Source organism: Atractosteus spatula, chromosome 20, assembly GCF_055471065.1.
Source record: "Atractosteus spatula isolate fAtrSpa1 chromosome 20, fAtrSpa1.hap1, whole genome shotgun sequence".
Lineage (NCBI taxonomy): Eukaryota > Metazoa > Chordata > Actinopteri > Semionotiformes > Lepisosteidae > Atractosteus > Atractosteus spatula.
In genome coordinates, this window is record NC_142725.1 from 6,810,340 (window position 1) to 6,829,006 (window position 18,667).

General features: G+C 45.4%; 1 protein-coding gene across 2 annotated transcripts in view; it reads left to right on the forward strand.

The window, feature by feature from the left end:
- The window catches only part of prdm2b (PR domain containing 2, with ZNF domain b), a 45,633-nt gene that overhangs the window by 13,577 nt on the left and 13,389 nt on the right, over positions 1 to 18,667 (forward strand). Inside the window, exons 2-3 of one of the 2 annotated variants that reach the window (XM_088938042.1) lie at positions 10,698 to 12,642; positions 12,950 to 13,087. The exons of the other annotated variant lie outside the window; for it this stretch is intronic. The gene's annotated coding sequence lies outside the window, so the exon portion shown is untranslated. The remainder of the gene's footprint in view (positions 1 to 10,697; positions 12,643 to 12,949; positions 13,088 to 18,667) is intronic. 2 annotated transcript variants of the gene reach the window in all.

Sequence of the window (18,667 nt, forward strand, 5' to 3'; positions counted from 1 at the left end):
TATCCTAGTCTGGGAGTGACGTTGCGTCCCCCCGTTCCGTCGTTTTGGCCTCGGCGGCCTTCAAAACGCGCAGATTTGTGCCGACAAGTGGCATTTTTTTTTTTTGCTGTAAAAGCCCGTGAACCAGCTTATGAAATTGTAAACACGAGCAAGGCCTGTCGTTGCTCTGTGTGCGCGGTGTGAATTGCACAGCCTGCCGTGCTTTACCTGCGCAGGTCTTGCCGTTTTTTTCCTCCCCAGTGTTGTTTGCTCCTGGTCTTCATTACACTGACAAGTTTAGGAGGCTGTTGGCGTGTCAGATGTTGCCCGTTTGCAGGATTGTGGCGACATGCAAAAAGGTGAAACGTGTTTGAAAGGAAATCGTTGACGTCTGATCAGTTACGTGCTTTGTTTTTCGAGTGCTGATTTTAGTATCTTCCTCGCCACTACCTTTTGAGCCGATACTTAACAGTATTGGGAACGATATAAAAGCTGGTGCTCGGAAGAGTTTGCTGTTTTACTATTGATAAGCTGAAAGTTTTGTTCTCGTAATTTGAGCTAAAAACAGAACGGAAAGGTTAGAGTTATGGGTCACTCGACAGGCAGATGGTGTCATTCAGTGAAATGTAGAGGTGGAGTATATACACCGATTTCAAAGGAAAGTAGAGCACTGCATTAATATTCATAACAGACCTCGAGAAGTTATAGTGTATACAAACCAGACACACCCCTTCCAAACTGTGCAGTTTCAGTGTGTTTTTCTGGTTATGTTTACAGACCTGTACTCTCCAGGATTATGTTATTTGACTGGTTCTTTGGAGTCTCTCAGTGGCGGCTGGCTGTCTGTTGATGCTCAGTTGTGGGTTTGCAGTGTCTGTTGTCCTTTGCTGCAGGGTGATGTTACTGCCCCAGGTGAGTGGGTATTCTAACGCAGGGGCAGTGCTGTGAGGGTTTATGTGGTGGTTTTGGGCTGCTCTTGTGCTCCGAAGCAGTGTGTGTCCTGCCCTGTGGGCTGTGAGAGACCTTTGAGTCTCTGTGAATCACATTGTCTCGGTGAACTAGCATTAAAACCTGCAGTTATTGGAAGAAAGGGACAAGGGTGTTTTTTTCCCCCCTCTGGAAGGACACAAAGTCCTCAGTTAGGCCACATCCATTGAGCGCTGCTCTGGAAGTTGAATATTAAACTTGATAAGAGAGAGAAATGGCTGCAGTCACTCAGATACACTTAGAAATGTATCTGGAATACGCTTCAGAAAATGCTCATGATTATTGTTATTGCTGGGTTATTTTTAAAGGCGGCACTTTTACCTTGTATACATATTTACAGCTTGTATCTTCAGTAGCTTTTCTTCAATCCCTTTATTTCACCTGCTACGTTAATGTGAGCCAAGTTCTCATTAGCCACTGTGACCTAGAGCACCATTTATAGTGCAGCATTTACTGAGCAATTAGAAGGAAGTTTCTTGCTCAAGGGGTATGACGGTGGTGCTCTACCTGGGATTTGAACCCGTGACCCTCTGACCCAGAGTCTGGAGTCCTTCACACGGCTACCTCAAGCTAATGCACTTAAATGTCTAAACTGTCATTTCCCGGAAACAAAGTGAGTCTTCATCAGAATACGATTGTTTCAGGCCCTGTGTTTATGTTGAGATGAGTGTTTTCATGGTAAAATGCTGTCATTTAGAAGACGAGCTCTAATTTTGGGTTACTTCACACTAGTCTGTTTTTAGCAGGACAGCTACAGACAGTCCCCAAGTTGCAAAAGGGAGAGGCCCTGTGGTGTGAGCTTCTGATGTGGGGGGAAAAAGGATGCATGACAACGATTTCATGTAAAAGATTAGGTGAGGTTTCTTGTGTTGTCCTGCATGGGTCTCTTGTCTTTGTCTCCAGGGAACTCTGGGCACCATGTTAAGGTCATGGATCTGTTTTAACCAACTTGATCTGAAGTTAACTAAAAGAAAGAGTGGATTCAAGCTTGCTAGAATTATCAGGAAAAAGAGCAGGGCTCTGCGATCAGTTCCTCTTTGGTCATGTAAAGCTGATTGTGTTCCACTATTCTGTTTCAAAGAAGAAAGATATTCAGCAGTATCCTTGCCTGTGGAAGCGAGGAATGGTCTAGAAAGAGACACTTTCTAGAGAGCAGCTCTGTGTTGTTCCTTCACGTGTTGACAGTTGGACAGTTTCAATTGCAGCCACAGCTGGTGAATCAGATACAACTCAAAAACAAGCAGAAGAGCCTTTTAGATTGAGATGCATTGTGTAAATACATGATGTTGTGTCTATTTATTTGGCCGAATTAATGGGTAATTTCATCACTAAATGACCACATTCGAAGGAATGTATTCTTCTTCAAGTCAAGCATGATATGTGTTTAGCGTTTAGAACCCACCAGTGGTATTGTTATGAATTTCAGAGGGAAACTGATGTAGTCTCTCACTTTTCTACCTCCTGTGTAATGGGCTGCTGGCCCATAATGGCCACCTCCTGTCGTCCAGGCCCTGCAGCACCTCAGTGGTGATGAAGTGGGTCCACTTCTGTGCTTAAAGCACTTTTTAGGATGACAGGAGCTACATATATAGATGCCATTTTTCATGGGGGCTCTTTTTGACAGGGTGCTCTGTGCTTTGCTTGTATAAGAGCCGTTTACAGGTTGCCTGTGGGGCTGCGGCGTGCATGGTGGTGACAGTGGAAGGAACACAATTACACCAAAACCGACAGTTCTGGTGCAGTTAAAACCACATGGAATGAGCCTGGTGTCCTCTCTAGTTCTCTGACACAGTGCCCAAGGTAGAGCACTGCATTTACTGTGTCCCTGCAAAAGATTCAAGGCTTGCAAACAGGTGAAGTAAAACCTGGCTATTGAAACCTTTCTGTGAGAAAGTTACAAATTTTGCAGGGGATTAAAACACTTAGCAGCTGGGATGGTCAAATGTCTCTTTCTGGTTCAGGTGGATTTTAGAAAGTAGCCTTGCTTCTAGGTCTGGCTGTGTGTCTTCTTTCGGTGGATCAGTGCTGATGTTACAGATGTTAGTGTCAGTATTCCAGCCTGGCACTTCAGAAGCAACATGATCATTTTCCTGATGAAGCCTGCCTGATGAAGTTGGGTATTGCTTTAATGCGTAACTTATGGAGCATGTATTTTTTTATTTTTAAACCAACAAAAATACTTGTCAGGAGAAACATTCTTCATGTTTCATAGGAAATTTAACTGACCCAGATTTAGCTCCAAAACGTTTAGCCTAATCTTGTCTGTTGTACAAATTAAGTGTGTACCAAAATTATTGAAGATTTTTTCAAATACTTTTTGGCTGCGATAAGTATGTATTTACAAAATACCAGCATTAACCACGAAGTGTCTTTCTTTAGTTGTGTACTTTGTATGTCTGAGATGTGACCACAGTATCTCTACCTATTTGTATATAAAAAGACATGAAGAAGGCAGACTCATAGGAGCCTCAGTTATGATTCTTGCAGTGACTCAGCCTGGATTCTGGTATCTTTTATCTGCCATTTGCCCCATTTATGCCTTTTGGTACCTAGTAGCTAATCGATCCAAGGTTGATTCTAGGTGTCTTGAGAGACGTCAGGGTATCATCTTCAAAAACATGACTGGGTAGCTTGCAGACTCCTGCAACCTTTTATATAAGGATGATTCTCCTGCTCTAGGTCTTAAATACTCTTTTACATAGTTTCTCCTTGTGCCCTCTGCTCATTCTGAATAGGTCCGCTGGTTTAACTTTATCGGTGCCATTTCGGATTTTGAATACTTGCATCAGATTTCCTCTGAATCATCTGCATTCAAGACTAAAAATGTCCACTTCTTTCATACTGTCAATGTCAGACGTCCCTGGGGGCTGTGGAATGTATCTCTGGCTCTTCACTTGACTAATTCCAGAAGCTCTGTATTATTTTTTATAATGTCCAGAATATTATTTGCAGTGTTCTAGAGCAGCATATTACATGCAGTATTTAAAATGTAGGAGACGCCCTCGATGGGATGCCAGTCCATCCCAGAGCACTCGCAGACACAAACGTTCACACCAGCGCCAGTTTAACTGGAAGTCAATTGATCTACCGGTATGTCTCTGGACTGTGGGAGGAAACTGCAAACATGTGGAGAACCTACGAACTCCACACAGACAGCACCTCGGGTTGAGAATCGAACCCGTGCTCTATGTGGCTGCCATTAAAAAAACATATAGGACTGCAAGCCTGACCGCAGTACAGGAAGCAAGGAGTTTAAGTCCTCAGCACAGTGTTTTAGATAGAGCAGAATAGCCCTGGGCAAGTCCCGTGAGGATCTGCTATAACAGACTGACTGCTGAATTAACCACTGTTTCAATAGCTCAGCACGTGGGCACACTTTCTGTGGAAATGTAGATAAGGCTCAGCAAATTTTTTAAATAGAAATTAAATGCGTGATCTCAGGGGTTGTGGTGGCATCTCAGAAACAAAGGTAAATTCTCTATTGTGATCGGTAAACATCCTGAGTAGTTGCTTTGACATCATTGCTCAAGTGTTTGTTTTTAGCAGTGGTTGGCTTTTAACAGTACAAGTAGCGTATCCTAGAAAAAGAACTATCTGAACGATGGCACAGTCGCAGCACTAAAAGAGTTCAGGTGTTGCGGAGAGGTCCGTGTCCTCTGCCATCAGTTGTGTGGCTCGGTATGGCAGTACGTGCGCTCACAAAAGCAGATTGGAGTGAAAGAAAGAAATGATTTAAAAACTGGCGGAACTTGGCGCATTGTGTTTAGGAATCACGAGCTGTGAAAAAAAAGGGTATTTTTTTTTAAAGGGAACTGCAACGCTATTTTTATAGTTCAGGGTTAGAAATATTCAGCATTGATGAGTGCATTTCAAACCACAGTAAAGCTGAAATGTACACAGTAACTTCTATAAACCTCCAATTTCCATCACAAAATAGATTAAATTTCCAGGTCTGTGAGGGCCATATTCTGCCATTAGGCAACATAACTTCCTGTGACATTGTAAACAAGCAGGCTTGTGAATACATCTCTTTTAATCCAATAGAAATATTACTCTCGACTTTAGATGGTTTTCCCAACAAATACTGCATATTAACACTGCCTGCGGATCATGTGGGAACATTTCTGCAGTGAAATGTCTGCTGCACAACCTGTACTTAATGCACTCGCACATCATATTGGTTATTACCGTGACTAGTGATCAGGAAGGGCTGCATCACGTCACAATCAAACCAGGGGTTTGTGGCGACTTAGAGTACTCTCACAAAGTTCATGATTTGATGCGTGATTGGAAATTTGTCAGCTTTTTCTACAACATCGGTAAATTTATTTTGTTACTGAGATTTAATCACCGGTCTGAGAAATTGGGACTGCAGTTCCCCTTTAAGCTGTTAGAAATATTTCAGTGGCGTAGTCTTTTCAGTTCTGTGCTCCTGCTCCAAGCTGAATCAAGTATCCTTTTTTTTTAGAAGGGGATTCTTATTAACAGGAATGACCTGGCGCTGGTTGTGTTCTGGCCTTGGGGAAGAGCCATTGTCTCGTTTGGGGAAAAACTCAGTTTTTGTGGAGGCATGTCTGTCTGTCCTGTCGGGCACCAGTTGCTGTACGAGGTCGCCTCAGCCTGCTGGACTGCGTTCGGAGTGTCAGGGAAGGCCTGCGAAGGAGTTGTTTTTATTGTGTGAACATCATAATGAAGGCATCCTTAAGGTGACTAATGGAGATTCAGTGAAGTGTGCGCAGGAATCCTATAAAATGCTAGTGAAACGGGCTTCGTCAGCTTGTGCTTGTGTCGGCAAGCCAGAAGAACCGCCCGCGGCAAATCTTATTTGCAGCTTCCAGAGAATCAGTCAAATTTGACGAAAACGATAAAAGTAACTTGTTATAACTAGTGCCTCATTCATAGTCTGAAGTGGCAGGTGACAACAGCTAGAGTCAATAGTGAGCGTTTTGCTGCATAGTCAAAGATATTGATTTTCTTTAAGGCTGAAACAGTCATTACACACTGCTGTGTCTCTGTGTGTTTGTGTGTCGCAGCACACAGTAGTGACCTGGATCAGTGTGTCTCTGTGTGTTTGTGTGTCACAGTACACGGGAGTGACCTGGATCAGTGTGTCTCTGTGTGTGTTTGTGTGTCACAGTACACGGGAGTGACCTGGATCAGTGTGTCTCTGTGTGTGTTTGTGTCACAGTACACAGGAGTGACCTGGACTAGTGTGTCTCTGTGTGTGTTTGTGTGTCGCAGTACACAGGAGTGACTTGGATTAGTGTGTGTTTGTGTGTCACAGTACACAGGAGTGACCTGGATCAGTGTGTCTCTGTGTGTGTTTGTGTGTCGCAGTACACAGGAGTGACCTGGATCAGTGTGTCTCTGTGTGTGTTTGTGTGTCGCAGTACACAGAAGTGATCTGGATTAGTGTGTGTTTGTGTGTCGCAGTACACAGGAGTGATCTGGATCAGTGTGTCTCTGTATGTGTTTGTGTGTCGCAGTACACAGGAGTGACCTGGATCAGTGTGTCTCTGTGTGTGTTTGTGTGTTGCAGTACACAGGAGTGACCTGGATCAGTGTGTCTCTGTGTGTGTTTGTTTCGCAGCACAAAGGAGTATGTGTCTTTTGCAGTACATAGAGCAGTGTGTCTCTGTGTGCTTGTGATGCTGTCAATGACGTGTGTGTCGCAGCACGCAACACCCAGTCCACACGCAAATGTTGAATGTGGATCAGAAAACCAGCATTTTAGGCTAGCTGTGTTGCATAAATGGGTTAATTTGGCTAGTTGATGCAGGCTGTGGGAGTTTATTTTTGATTATTATCAAAAGAGTGCAAAAACGAGAGCAGCAGATTCCACGGTTCCACTGGCCAGAAGCTACACTCTTGCTGTATCAGCATCACTAATGGTCGGTTTTTCTTTATTTTCAGAAATATAATTTTTTTTCTATTGAAGGCTCAGTGCTGATTCAGTGGCGGCCAGCTAATCGAATCCCACTGCGTGGGGAGTCCAAGTCCAAGTCCCAGTCCCAGTCCCAGTCCCAGTCCCAGTCCCAGTCCCAGTCCCAGTCCCAGTCCCAGTCCCAGTCCAAGTCCCAGTCCCAGTCCCAGTCCAAGTCCCAGTCCAAGTCCCCTAGTGACATCATCCAGATTCGAACCCGTGATCGTAGAGCTCAGACAAGCTCCTTCACGCAGTGAGCCTCCGGGTTGGCCCTGTGGTCCTGGATGGTGAGAGGGTGCAGCTGTGTTGTTCAGACAGCTCAGGTGCGTTTTCTTGTGTGTAGCTTGAAGTGCTGTCCTGTGGCTGAATGGAGGTAAAATACAGGGTTTGATGCAGCACTTCATAGTTTTTCTAGACGTTTTTGCCTGTTGCTCTACACAGCAACATATGCACTGTGGTTTTTGTACCCTTTTAAGCTTGATTGAAAACAAAATAGCAAAATACAATGGCACCCTGTGGTATTTACAATCCGTTGCTCTCTTACTCGTTGTTGAAATTTGATTTGGGCTGCTGAGATCCGAATACATGGTACCACTATTTTTTGGACGAATATGAATTTTGGGAAGGATAATTTGTCAGTAATTTTGGTTTTTAGTCTGATCTGCATAGTCCATAAAATGTAAAGACCAACAAAATGAAGTTACAACAGAATTATGGATTTACAGTATTGGTGTTAAACCAAGCTGGAAGAAGTAAATGTTTTTAATACATCTACAAACGTTTCCTGGAATATCCACTTGAGTGTGTTTATAGGGTATGTGAATTTGAAAGGGTTCTTGGTGCATTATCTCTGCGCCCTTCCAAAGTGTGGTTTTGCAGAGGCTAGAATGACATGGAAGTTGTGTTGCTGTCACTGGTCCAATCTCCCCTCCCTGCTGCAGGGTTTGTATGGGAACATAAGGAATCATTCTCAGTGTTCAATTCCAGACTGAAGACCTATTACTTCAGCCTAGCCTACTCACACCTTACATCATAGCCTGCTGGTGCTGCTGTACTTGCCATTGTGTGTCTCTGTGTTGGCCCACCAGGTAGATACAATTGTTCTGACCAAACTATCCTATTCTCCTCCCCACATGTCCGGATGGCGCCTGGGCTGGGCACCATCTGAGTTGGATGCTGCATCACTGCCATGGATCCAAGAGGGACATCGTGGATATAGCTATCGTTTAGGAGATTTCTTCTGACATACAAAAGACGTGATGGATGAATTAATACCCCCATTCATTTATTTCTTTTTTTTAAATTATATAATGTTAGCATACCCAAAGGGGTTGGACAGCCAGTTGACCTTGGACCCCTAGAGGTTTTTTTTCTCCTTACTAAGGAGTTTTTGGTTCCTCTCCTCCGTTGTCTTCTGGTCTTTTCTGTTCTGTATTCACAACATGTATGGTCACTTGCTTTGTATAGCACCTTTCACAAGGTTGCCCCAAGGCGCTATATAAAAATACATTGAATTGAATAAGGAAGGGTGCAGATGAGAGCTGCCTGTGTAGCTAGCTTGGTGGTCAGTAGCTAATTGATACAAATTTAAATTTCGAAAGAAACCAGGGTATCAGTCTCGACAACAGGGCTGGTTGTCTTGTTCCATATTCCCACAGCCTTTAGTGGAAGGAAGTATCTCCTGCTCTGTAGTATGAGAAAGCTTCAGCCTCTGTTGAGTAGAATGCTCGGATTTTCCCTTTTAGTTTTCAAATGAATAATCTGAACAAATAATATTTTCTTGAACATCTGAAAATAGAGATGGCATGATGTCCTTCCCACATTCTTGTGAGTTTCTACTGGGTCCTCCGGTCCCACAGTCCAAAGACGTGCTGGGAGTTTAATAGGCTTCTGGGAAAATTGGCCCTGAGTGTGTGTGTGTCAGTGTGTGCTCTGTGATGGACTGGCGTCTCGTTCAGCGTTGACTCTGAATTGGTTGAAGCAAATGGAAAATGGATGGATGGTTTTGAAAATAAAAATAGTATCCCTTCATCAGAGTACTCATTTTCGCTTTTTTAAACGGGTAGTGATGTACCCACTACGAATATCGCTGTATCTCTCCTGTTATGGTTCAGCTAAGCTGCTGCAGTTTTGTGTACAGATGCTGCCAAAAAAAAAAATAACCAGACCCTATATAAGAAGAGGAGAACTGTCAGAGCAAAATGCTGGTAACAGAAGCAGAAGTCTGATCCAGAGAGCCTACCTGTACCACATCATCATGCCCACAGTAGATCCAAGTGTTCCGTCCTTGAAGCCTTTGCCACAGTCAGCCCAGTGAAGGTGTTCAGAACGGTGAACCACAAGGGGAGACTGCAGGGAAACGACTCAGATTGACAGCAGGGGGCCTTTCTTTGCACAAAGGGCTGCAGGTGTCTGGAACAAGCTTACCCAGCCATGTTGAAACGGGCACCCTGGCTTGGTCCTGGGGTCCTTTCGCTACCATCATCTGACTGCTCTAGATCTAGAGCCCTCTCGTTTGTAACCTTATGTTCTTAAGTAGATTTTTCTGCTTTGTAGGAAACGGCAGCTTGTCTATGCATTTTAAAAATAATAGTTCTTTTCCACTGCTGAAAGAAGGAAAGCCAGAGAAGTTAGTGGGGAGAGTTTTAATGCAGTGAGCGGTTTAGCCAGTCCAGGCCTCCTCACAGAGTGCAGCGGGTGTCTTTTCATTTTAAGGCTGACGGGGGGCAGCCCCTGGGGTGGGGGGGCAGTTGGCTGCCAGGGTGGGGTGGATGAGAGAGCTCTGGGGTGTTCTTGGTTTGGCGCACAAACTGCAGACGGTTGAGGGAGCAGGAGGATACGTGGAGATAATGGCAAGTTTATATGTAGACTGCACGCCTCCATACTGCTCATCGTCGTGTGAGCAAATAACTACTATGCAAAACTGCTCACTGTTTTTTTTTTATTTGCTGTGCATTTTGAAAATGCTAGTCTGCTTATGTACCGGGGACGGCTTGTTTGAACTCCCTCAATTTTTTCACAGAATTATACACTTTTGAGTTGGTCTTCAATGTTCATCTTTCTTCCATGAGGCTTTTGATGAAAAGAAGGTTAATTCTTGGATATCTGCTCTCGGGGCTTCTCGGCTGAGTCTTTCAGTAAATCTGTAGATTCTGAAGTATTCAGCTCTTGTGTTGCAGCGCTGCTGAGTGTCCAGTGCTCCGAGTTTTGGCGTTGAAGGACGTTGTCCCTCTTAAAGTTGTTTCTGAAACATCTAGAGTTTCTGAACGTAAATGTATGTCGCACGGGATTGGCTGACCTTAAATTCCACACATTGAATTTATCTAAACGAAATAACATTTCGGAATTGCTAAAGCCAGGCTAGTTCAAAGATCCTGAGTTTGAAGAGCCAGAGGTAAGATTTCAGGTTGAGCCCTTCGGTGTCGAATCGGATTTGTTCAGGTCCTCAGTGTTGGTGAGCAGAGCACCCTCTCGTCTGTAAACTGCTGAACTTTGGGGAAAGTAAGAGTTTGGAGTCTGTTCTGAAAGAAGGGCGCATCAAATTGAATGTCACTCTGTGTAAGGAAATGTTTTTTTTTGTTCCTAATTTCAGAATGCCCCGTTAAGAAGCCAGAACAAACTGACTGGTTATCTTTCTGCTACAATGCTGTATTTTAGGCTGTCTGACATTGCATTTGTCGTAAAAAAATACGTGTTATGCACAGGATTGTCTTGGTTGGCCACCCCCTGTTTTAAGCTAAGAGGCAGGCGAGGGGAAACGTGATCTGGCTTCGGCTGCTCTGAAAAAGCCTCCTCTCTCTCTCCCCAGAGCCCTGGCTCTGAGCAGCTGGCAGAGGCGAGCGAGACTGCTCCAGCCCCTTTAATTCTCGGTGGATTTCTCCTGTAAAACCCTGGCTCCGTGAGACTGGAAAAAGTGAGCCCCCCCCCCTCTTCAGATGGAAGAGGACAGGCAGCTCGTTACCTCGGCCCTTCCTGAACACGGAAGCAGGATGTTGTCCGCGGTGTGTCCAGAGGTTGTTGCCGCCCGACCACCGCCATCCACAGGAGGGTTAATGTCAGGCCTGTCCGGCCCACCCTGGGGAGTCGCGCGTTCAGCTTCATCCCACACAGTAGCTTTGGGGCACCCTTTCTGCAAAATGCCATTTTTCAGCAAATAACTTTGGTCTTTTAATGACAGGTTTAACATTTTCTGTGGGAAGGCAGTGACTAGTGCTCTCTTGTCATTTTTACTTTTACTTCAGCAGCTTAGAAACAGCCATTTTCTGTGTCTGTGGTGAAACATACCCTTGTTGCCGGTCTTCACAATGAGGGGTCGTTTCCAGTTCTGCTTCCTGCATCTGTTAAAACCCTTTTCAGAAAAGATACAACCTGGAACACCAAAGCAAACCGTAACAGCAGCCGTTATCCAAGGCTTCAGGCCAGCCAGGAAGCCCAAGGAAACAGCACTATGATTGCGATCTAATATGTATGATGCTGCGAGCTCATAGTAAAGAGGGTTGATTTAAATGTGTGAAAACTGCAGAGGGTTGTCAGAGTTACACTGCGCAAAATTAAGGCCTCTGTCAGATTTATGGCTATTCATATAACTGATGCCTTTACCCAAGGTGAATTCATGGTGAAAACCGTTGAATAAAAGGAATCTGGGAAAAGAAAGAGTTGAAGTAGAGTAAACAGCACAGTTGTTTTAATGCACTATGCTGAGCCTAATTTAATGGGGTAGGAGCGGCGTGATTTTCATTATCCGAACACTGGAATTGATAGCAAGGATGCAATGTGTGACTAAAGGCAATGCACACTTTGTCCCACATGTGAGCTGAGATGCAACCGGACAGGCAGGATAGCTATAATACACCTGCTTCCATCTCCTCTGGGGATCTGGTCGTTGTGTGATTTAGCGCTGCCTTATGTCTTTGGATCACCTTGTGAAATGTTCTGTTTTTTGTTGTCGCGGAGCTATGATAAATATTTCTACTGTGACAAAATCGTGTCCCTGATGGCAGAATGTTATTTGCTGTGCTGACAGGTGTATCCACAGATTTACATAATGTAAAAGAGTATTTCCCTAGGGATAACAGCCGTTATATCCAGTCACTGTGATTTGAAACATTTTCCATGTCCTAACAAAATGAGTCCTCACTGGTCTCCAGTGAATGCCTTTTATCACCCCAGCCTGTTCTACCAGACATGGTCACACATTGTGATCTCTTCCGGGGCTGTGGCCTGCATATATCAGGATCTGAGAGAGGCTAACTAACTCAACACAGCAGAGGACAGAGGCGGCACCTCCATGGAAATGCATTAATGACTGAGAAGAAAAGGCAGTGCTTTACACAAAGGCCTGTGGGGGTATGGAACAAGCCTGTGCAGCTGTGTTGCTGAAGGTTTCAAGAAACAGCTGAATGAGCTATCCAGCTGCGGGGACCATTTAGCTGCTAGTTCTGAGGTGGTGCTGCTTTATAGTCTTGCCAGTGGCTGATTTGTGTCAACAGATGCTATAGGGGACCAGTCTCTTGTCTGTGTGACCACCTTCTCCGCTCTAAAATAAGTCCCTTTCCAGCTCTGAAAGATTAGAATACCAGCTAATCCGTTTCTTGCTTGTACCTAGACTTTTTGCACCTCTACGCCAGCGGTTCTGGGTAAAAACTCTGGTTACACCAGGTACCCACGTCCACAGGCGCTCTGGGTACTGGATGATAGTACCAGGACTATGGCACCGAGCCCTCGCCTGCTTCTGCCCCGTGAAGATTCGGGAGGTACTGTCCGTCTCCAAGCACTATGGTTTGTGCTCAGCCAAAAACATGAGGCTGGGTAAAGTAAAACTTGATACTTGTTTGCGGTCCTTTGCAGGAATTGCTGCAGGAGGATGTTGTGGCTAGTAAAATCTCTGCCTTCTCTCCCCTCTTCATTGGTTGCATTTTGTGGGCAAATGGACTTTTTAAAAAGTTTTCCCTGAATTCAATTGGTATATTTCTCCTGTGCTGCAATATAAGGAGTGGCTTTGGAATTAAAATTGCCTTGTACATGTAAGGAATTACAATTATTGAATTCTTCTCTGCCCAGTATTTGCTGGCTAACAGAAACATTGGCGAAACAGAGGACACTGCATCAGGGTGAGGCTGAGGAGCAGTCCAAGACATAGTGCCGGAAATGTGGCTCCAGATGTTGCAGAACTGACTGGACAGTATGCTTGAAAAAAAGGTGAAAAATTAAGTTGTCGCTTTTTATTTCGAGTTCCAAAAAAATCCCATCTGCTACTCGAACCCGGTAACTCCAGGTTTGTGTGACCGTCTTGTACTTTGAGGTCATGCTGACAGCCTGTCTTTCCCTTCTTGCACATGTGCCGGTGCTGCAGTCTGTGTGTGTGTGTGTGGAGGAGAAATTGATTCTTTCCACCCTGACGGTTTGCAATTTGCAGCATTCAATTGCACGAATTGCGAAAATCAACTGATTTCCTTCCAGTGGGCAGAAAGAGCAGCTCTGCGGAGGAGGTGAGGTCTTGTGAGTAGGGAAAGCAGTGCAAGAAGCCGAGCTCAGATCCAGCCGCTGTCAGTTCTCTGTGTGTGCTCGTTCTGCCTGCGAACAACAAAAAGAGTAACCTTTTTGTACAATGTATCAGTTTGGGTTATAATAATGTAATAATAATAATGTTGCTTTATTAGCCCTATACAATTTCTTGCATTCGGAATTCATACCCGAGCTTGCTCTCCATGAGACACAGACACACAGACAGGGAGAGAAGCTTGGGGTCAGAGCTTCTGAGTTCTGCATTTAAATAAAAAAACTTAACGGGGCTCGATTTGTACCTGATAAGGTTTCGCTCATCAAGTGTGGCAAAATATAGCATTTTTGCTTATTGCATGAACAGTCCTGCTTTATTTCTCCCTATATGCAAAAGACACGTCCCCAGTTACATTGTTAATCATATACGGATGAATACTTGTAGACATGCACCTCTTGCTGCCTCAAAGAGTGAAGAGGGCTTCGTTTGGAGGTTTTATAGCTGTGCTTTATGCACCAAAGTCCAAGTGTAGTTTTGTTTTTTCTGTTAGCTAGTACCTCGTCCCCTCTGTCTCAGTGATGCCCTCCCCTTTAAGCCAGGAATGGCTGTACTTTTTCACCTGAAGTTTTTTGTTTCTTCCTGTGGATGGGGAAAAATGGAAATGGAAAGGTTGTTTTGAGAGGGAGATGAGTTAGAAATTGAATTGCATCCCAGCTGTAGACTGCTTTCTGGCTTGGTTTTCTCAGCCTGTCCATTAGAAGTAGGCTCCTGCTGCAGTAGATATTCTGGAGTCCTGAGAGGTGCTGAATTGTGATCATCTTGTGTTCAGCGTGGGCAGGGGTTTGCTCAGAAAAACATGTTGTGTTGAGTTCCTGGAGAGAATCCTGCCTCTCAGGTTTGGCTGGTTCTCACCAGCTGTTCGCTTCACGTGGAATTGAAAGTCTGTTGAACAGTGATCTTTTTTTTTAAAATGTAGATCTTTCAGGCGAAGTCAGAGTTGGAGCAGTAGAGTAGTCCTGGAGCGTTTGCCGAAGGTGATTTAGAAGCAAGGAGCGGTTTTGTCTGCGAGAGTGCCGCTGGGAGGAGCAGACTGTGAAGAAATGAATACCTGATTCTGCACGCAGTCTGTCTGGTGGTCATGAGCGGCTCTGACCCTCTCAGTTGTCCCGCCTGAGGCTTTGCAGGAATTAGCCTGTGATGCAGTGGTTTGGCATTTGCCTACTCCTTTCGCTCAGTGACTCAGCTCTTGCGTCTGCTGGGAGGAGCTCCTCGCTGCTGGCTGCAACTGAACTGCGAAGGGGCCTTCTGAGAGCCTATTCATCGCTGAACTGATGACAAGGCCGTTTTCATGGAAAGGCGTGGATCAGAGCTGAACGTCTCTTCCGTTTCCCGGCGGGCCTGCAGTCTAGGAGTCTGGCTCCTTTCAAGAAACAGCTGGGTGGGATACCCGCAGGCAGGCAGGCAGGCAGGCAGGCTGGATGGGCAGTGTGGCCTCCTGTCGTCCGTGACCTTCATGTTCTTCTGACCTTTTCATGCTGTGTGACCACATCGTTTTCGGCCTGCCAGGGGGCTTGTAAACGGGCTTACAGCAGAGGACGGAGGCTCTTCTGTGAATTTTACATGCCAGGGATTTCTCACTGTAAATTTGCTCAAATCATAGGGGAAAATGTTCAAGGGAGAATGCAGCCAGCAAAGGAAATTCCCCTTAATTCAGTGTGAGACAGAGGTGACTGGTGCGTGCAAGTTCTACTTTTAGAATGAGCAAAACAAATTTAGTTCTAGTGCTTTTTGAATTTGCTCTGCAGATATCACTTCTGACTCCTGATGCTTTGAGCTAAACAGTAAACGTGGGAAGCAAACATACAACACTAAAACAATGGTAGATTGAACTCTTTTTGAATAAAGTGTTCATTGTGCAACACATGACTATTGAAGTCCTAGATAATTCCCTCCAGCGCTCAGCCATCACGGCTACCAATACACCCCTGTCTATACATGTATAGATAGCAAATAAAAACACCAAACTCAATTTGTGAACTAATTAGTCAGTTGTTTAGATGCAAAAAATCTTTCTCTTTAAAAAGTGTTTTTTCTGGTAGTCCAACAAGGGTGGCACAGTGGTTGCCGCAGGGGGTCTGGGTTCGATTCCTGGGGCGCTGTCTGCGTGGGATGAGTATGTATCCTCCTGCAGTCCAATGATATTCTGGTAGGTTAGTTAGTTTTGGGGAATATTGGCCCTGCTGTGCGTGTGTGTACACTGCCTTGCGCCCTCGCTTGCCAAGATAGGCTCCACGACCCTGGATTGGAAGAAGCAGTTAGAAAATGGATGGATGGCAGTCAACCAAGTTCATTTTTTTTTTTTCCCCCTCCACCGTCTGTGCTGGAGCTACATGCTGCACGTTGAATGGCTTGCTGACTTGATGGCGATATTTTATGGCAAACCAAAATAATCTTAGTGCTGTTAGCCAATTCCCTCATGTTTTCTGTGTCAGGAGTGGACGTAAGCCCTTGTCCTAAAGGCAGAGTGGTTGAATTTGATCATGGTGGCACAGTGGTTCGTATTGCTGCCTCGCAGTGCCGGGGCCCTGGGTTCGATTCTGGGCCTGGGCTGCTGTCCAGGGCTCCAGACCCACAGGCGTTTTTATGTTCTAACCGTGTGATTCAGGAAAAGAATGGTGAACATTGGTTATGACTTTTTCCTGCAGGTGTATTGCAGCGTTACAACGTGGAGTGACTTGCTGCTTCTGCACAAAGGACCCTGTGGGTTTTCAAATGCAACATCTCAAGGTCTGTGAGCTGCAGGGTCTTCTGGCTTTAACACCAACCATACCCTGTGGCCTAATCAGACCTCTTGGCCTAAAAGTAGCCTAAACATGTGTGCTATCTCTAGCCACAAGTCGAAGACGCCTGATAACCTTGAGGACTGGGAGCTCCAGGACTGGAAGCTGCAGGTCTCTGATCCAGGACACGGACTCTGGCTCAGGAGTCTCTAGGTGTGACCCCCAGTGGAGAGGACTGCTGCTCTTCTGTCTTGCGTTGTAGTGCTTTAGAAGAAGAGTTCTTAGCAAGCGCTTCTGTGGTGGATCTCTCTATTGGCTAGCCGGAGACCTTTATCGATTGAAGGAGCTGACAAAGTCAAATTTTACCGGTTTACAGGGGTTATTGTCTGAGTGTGCCACGAGTATTGGAAAGGTGATACTAAAATTTGCGCCTTAATCTGAGGAAGAAAGGCGTGGGGTAATATCGGCTAAACAGGAAACGAGGGATTATGAAACCTCTTATGCAAACCAGTGTTGCTGTGTGAAGTAAAGAATTTCTAAATGTCTAAATTGGGGTTAACATTTTTGGGTTAAGTCCCCCCCCCCCCCGTATGGATCAAGAGGTTGATTGCTCACTCGCAGCCTTAAAAAGCCAGTTCTCAAAAGAGCCTTTCTCTGTGGCTTTGCCTGTTGTATACTGTCCAGTCCTGGCACAGACTAGCCGTGGCGCTGCTCAGTCTGTCGGAGCCTCTGAAGGAATCGCGCAGCCTTCCTCCCACTTCTGCAGCAGGTGGAAGTGACGTTCCCACACACGGGGTTTTAACTTAAAGCCCGATCTGCCATTGTCCTCCAGCTGTCTCTGCCATTCCAAAGACAGCGTGCCAGTATTCCCTTAATGCTGAGCTCTGGGGCAGCGCTTGTTTTGTAATGGGGCTTGGCTGTGTTATGCTGCCTTTGAATTTCAAAACACAGCGTGTTTTCAGTGTCCTAAGCATGTGAGAGGTTTCTGTGGGGAGCCTGCTTCTGGTCATGTTGCACGGTTCTTCTGCTGTTATGGAATTTTGGCCTATTGTGCCTTGCGATAGTGGCACAGCGCTGGAGCCCCAGGTTCAATTCCTAGCGTGCCATCTGCATGGAGTTCGCATGGTCTCCTTGTGGGTTTCTTCCGGATGCTCTGGTTTTCTCCCGCAGTCGAAACACGTACTTCTGGGAAAATTCCCTGGTGTGCCTGCCTGTGTCACGTGTGCACTCTCTGATGGACTGGCGTCCTGTCCAGGGTGTATCCCGCCTTGTGCCTGTTGCTTGCTGGGACAGTCTCCGGCTCCTCCGCAATCCTGAAATGGCTGAAACGTTTAGAAAGTACCGGATCTTGCAGTGCTGGTGCTCAGTTGCTCGCATACAGATGCAGTCTCATGCACCGTGACATAATTTTCTGTTTCTTCTTGAAACGGTGATCATCCTAATCTATGTCCCCAGAATAAATATTTTCTGAAACTGTTGAGCTTTTCTGCCTGTCAGTTCTCCATCAGTAGAACTGTGTGCAATGGTTACTTTTTTTTCTCTGGGAGAGAGTTAATATATCCCTGACGGCAGTGCTTAACACTTAAATCTAAAGAACAGCTGCAGGAATTTGATCAGCAGCGTGAGCAACATCATAATAATAGAATTCTTGTGGCGAGTAGGAAAGAATTTTACACACAGGCATGTTTTCAGGTTTCAGTCCTGGGTAAACCTGTTTTAGTTCACCGATACTTGTTTAGCTAATTGGATAAGCTGATGTCTAACACATGGGAGGAAAGAGTGCAAAAAAAGAGTCCCTCCTGTGCCGTTTTAAACTTCTCCAAGTCAGTCTGCACAATGGCACTGATAGCACAGTCCTTTCCAGACGAGCCGCTGAGACGTGTCATGGGCGTGTCTGATACTGGCCCGTGAGAACACCTCCAGCATGTAGCTCTGCTCAACAGGATCGCAAACCCTGCACAGCTTGCTAAGGATTTTCAGCCATCGCTTAGTGAAGGAAAAAGCACTGATCAGAATCTTCTTGAGGTGTCTTACCTGTTACCTGTTTTCCACGAGATAAGAGATAAGATCACTTTATTAGCCCTATATAATTTCTTGCCTTAGGAATTTGTCTTTTCGCATACCCCAAGTTGCTCTCCATGAGACACACAGACAGGGAGAGAAGCTTGGGGTCAGAGCGCAGGGTCTGCCATTTATACGGCACCCCTGGAGCAGCAGGGGTTAAGGGCCTTGCTCAGGGGCACAACGGAGTAGGGTTCCTCTGCCGGCCGCGGGATTTGAACCGGCAACCTTCCAGCCACAGAGCTACCGCCCTGGCCGACCCAGTCTACACAACCTGCCTTTGTCAACGTGGTGAGCATTTGAATGAGTGTAGCATCTTTTGGAGAGTCTCACTTCTAATAAAGTTTAGTGAACCTATTAAAACTTTAAGGATCTTTTTTTTTTTATTTGGCTACCCCAGGGTTACTGTATAGTACTTAAACTGGGATAAGTGATTGG